At 46.0% G+C, this 4,160-nt stretch overlaps 1 protein-coding gene across 2 annotated transcripts in view; it reads right to left on the reverse strand.

The window, feature by feature from the left end:
* Positions 1-4,160, reverse strand: part of DGKI (diacylglycerol kinase iota) — a 292,586-nt gene that overhangs the window by 47,938 nt on the left and 240,488 nt on the right. The gene's annotated exons all lie outside the window — the stretch shown is intronic.

Genomic DNA, 4,160 nt, shown 5'->3' on the forward strand with positions numbered 1-4,160 from the left:
TTACGGGCACATGGGGGGGCTGTTGTTACTGGCACATGGGGGGGGGGCTGTTATTACTGGCACATGGGGGGGGCTGTTATTACTGGCACATGGGGGGGCTGTTATTACTGGCACATGGGGGGGGCTGTTATTACTGGCACAGGGGGGGCTGTTATTACTGGCACATGATTGGGGGGGTTGCTCTTGTTACTGGCACATTATTGGGGGCACTATAGGGGCCTCTACAGAGGCCACAAGAAAGGGGTGTTTTATATGGGGCGCTCTGTACAGTACAATTTTATACTGGGACACATTATGGTGGGTACTATGGGGAAGGGGGGAAAGGAGTATGGGGTCATCTACGGGGGGCACTAAGAAGGGGTATTTTATACTTGCAAATTATGGGGGACACTGAGGGCATCTATATATGGGGCATTTTATACTGGTACATTATGGGGGGCACTAGGAGATAAAGGGAGAGGAGCACTATGGGGGCATTTACTGGGGCCACTATATAGGGGTATTTTATACTGGCACATTATGGGGGCACTATGGGGACATTAGCTTACCTGGGGGCATTACAAGGGGGTATTTTTTGCACTGTCACATTATAAGGAGAATTATTTCTACTGGGGGGGGACATTATGGTGGGCTTTATTACTCCCCCATGGTATGACCCCCTAGTAGTAGCACCAGCCTCTCCTCTGCCCCTTCTCCAAATCCTTATTATGAAATCTTTCTCATTAGGATAAAACACATCAGCTCCGCCGAGCCCGCAGCCAAAGTGTTGAAGTGGTGTCCGAGATCCCCAAGGTCCAAGCCAAATAATTGTACGTTTTCATGTGAAATATGTTTGTTATACACATATAGCATACACTGTGCCACACAATATACAGTATACCTCTACACCATTGTTTTGTGGCGGCGGACAGAAAATAATCTGGAAGTGCCCCTCCCGAGACCAGGCTCTGGATCCGCCACTGGTGCTGACTAACCCCCTTTTCTTTGTATTTAGCACCATCCATCTTTCCCTCAACTCTGACCAGTTTCCCTGTCCCATCCCCACAGCAAGATGCTGCCACCACCATGTTTCACTGTAGGGATGGTGTTCTTTGGGTGATGTGGTGTGTTGGGTTTGCGTCAGACATAGCGTTTCTTTGATGGCCAAAATGTTCAATTTTAGTCTCATCAGACCAGAGCACCTTCCTCCATACATTTTGGGAGTCTCCCACATGCCTTTTTCGCAAACTCACAACGTGAAAGTAATGGCTTTCTTCTGGCCACTCTGCCATAAAGCCCAACTCTATGTACAGATATTCCAGTCTCTGCTGTGGAACTCTGCAGCTCCTCCAGAGTTACCTTAGGTTTCTGTACTGCCTCTCTGATTAATGCCCTCCTTGCCCGGTCCGTGAGTTTTGGTGGGCGGCCGTCTCTTGCCAGGTTTGCTGTTGTGCCATGTTCTTTCCATTTGGTTATGATAGCTTTGATGGTGCTCCTGGGGATCATCAAAGATTTGGATATATTTTTATAACCTAACCCTGACTTGTACTTCTCAACAACATTGTCCCTTTCTTGTTTGGAGAGTTCCTTGGTCTTCATGGTAGTGTTTGGTTAGTGATGCCTCTTGATTGGGTGTTGCAGCCTCTGGGGCCTTTCAAAAAAGGTGTGTATATGTGATGACAGGTCATGTGACACTTAGATTGCACACAGGTGGACATCATTTCACTAATTATGTGACTTCTGAAGGTAATTGGTTGCACCAGAGCTCTTTATGGGCTTCCTAACAAAGGGGGTGAAAACATACGCACGCGCTAATTTTCGGTTTTCTATTTCTAAACAATAGTTTTATTTATATATTTTTCTAATTTCACTTCACAAACTTAGACTATTGTGTTCTGATCCATCACATACAATTCAGATTAACAAAACATTGAACTTAAAGAGGACCTTTCACCGATCCTGACATTGTGAACTAAGTATACAGACATGTAGAGCGGCACCCAGGGATCTCACTGCACTTACTATTATCCCTGGGCGCCGCTCCGTTCTCCCGTTATGTCCTCCGGTATGTTCGGGGACTTGGTTATAGTAGGCGGAGACTTAGGGGACTTGGTTATAGTAGGCGGGTTCTGCTGGGCATCTCCTTCTCCTAGACTGTAGCGCTGGCCAATCGCAGCGCAGAGCTCACAGCCTGGGAGTTTTTTTTCTCCCAGGCTGTGAGCTCTGCAATGCGATTGGCCAGCGCTACAGCCTAGGAGAAGGAGACGCCAAGCAGAACCCGCCTACTATATCCAAGTCCCCGAACATACCGGAGGACATAACGGGAGAACGGAGCAGCGCCCAGTAAGTGCAGTGAGATCCCTGGGCGCTGCTCTACATGTCTGTATAGTTAGTTCACAATGTCAGGATCGGTGAAAGGTCCTCTTTAAGGCTGTAATGTAACAAAATACGAAAAAAGTCAAGGGGTGTGATAACTTTTGCGAGACACTGTATATATATATACAAATTTGGGATCACATATTTTAGTCTCTGCCTTCCCAAATTCACACATATAGACAGAATTCCTCTACGCCATCACTCGATGTGCCCTGATGATCATAGTGTCATTTTTTTCACTTCCTGCCAACTCCCTGATGTCACTGCAAAATGCTGGGGAGTGAAATGGTAAGGGTGCAGGTGGCAGCCTATATTCCAAATATACAGTGTGTCAGTTCGACAGGGCACCTTTAACATGCTGTATACATGTGGCGATAGGGTTAACATACGGGTTCTTGGTGACCACCAAATACTCCCTTCGATCAGTAATGGGCATGTTTCTCTTATTGTAGGCATATTGGGTGTCATTTATTAACGGAATTGCAACTATTTTGACAGTTGAGAGGAGTGGGAAGGGGGGTGTCAGGGGCTGTGCTGGGACCCCAGCAAGTTTACTAACATTTACTAGAATTACAATACCACAGATAATACCGCTGAGGAAGGTCATGTTGGACCGAAACATCCGGTGTATGGCGCATATTGTGATTCTCTCTAGCTGATTTATATATGTCTGGATCAAAACTTTCGATGTTGTTTTCCACAATCAACCAATATACCTTAATTGTATAATTCAATTTGAGCGCTGTGAAATTTTTGAACACTGTGATTGACTGTTAAAGGGGTTGTGTCACTTCAGTAAGTGGCATTTATCACGGAGAGAACTTTAAAGGGGTTATCCAATTCTAAAAATGCCTCCCACATTGCCCGGGCCCCTCCTATAGATCATACTTACTCCAACTCCCTAGCATCATGGGTGACGTCACCCGTGATGCAAGGGGGCTGGTCACCGTCGTGGCCTGCTATTGGCTACACCCCCCATTGTCAGACGTTTTAATCTGCACAAGAGGGAGATGCAGCCACGGCCGTGCAGGGATCCAGCGTGAAGTGGGTGCCGGGCAGCAGGGTAAGTATGATCTACAGGAGGGGCCCGGGCATTGTGGGGGGCATTTTTAGAATTGGATGACCCCTTTAATACAAGGCACTTACTAATGTATTGTGATTGTTCATATTGCTTCCTTTGCTGGCTAGATTAATTTTTCCATCGCATTATACTTCTTGGTTCCATGGTTACGACCACCCTGCAATCCAACAGCGGTGGCCGTGCTTGCACACTATAGAAAAAATGCCAGCATCTCTGGTGGCCGGGACCGTGGGAGCGCTCATAGGCTGCACACTCATTCATTTCAATGGGGCCACAAAAAAGATGCAGGCAGCACACTGTGTGCTGTCCACACCCATATTTCCATTTGTAATATAGTGTGGGACCTGCAGAAAGGGAAAATGCGGGCTTCAGAAGTCCAGTGTCTGTGTTTTGTGGATCCGCAATGCGCAAAACTGATACAGTCATGTGCATGAGGCCTTACTGTTGCAGCCAATGCCACTACCACTCCCATTCTCCGCTCTTCTCGAGCTGTGGCACTATATATATATATATATATATATATATATATATATATCTTAAAAGTTCATTCTGCTGCAAAAAGCAAGGCTTCCCTACAGCAACATCAAAGTAAAAAATCTAAAAGTTGTGATTGTGGAACTGAACAGTAGCAAAAATAAAGCAATTTTCGGTCTCCATAGCCAAAATTGTGCATGTAAATAAGAGGTTAAAAGAGTTTGTTTTTGTAACTTGAAGCACAGGAAGT

The sequence above is a fragment of the Bufo bufo genome, chromosome 1 (assembly GCF_905171765.1).
Source record: "Bufo bufo chromosome 1, aBufBuf1.1, whole genome shotgun sequence".
NCBI lineage: Eukaryota > Metazoa > Chordata > Amphibia > Anura > Bufonidae > Bufo > Bufo bufo.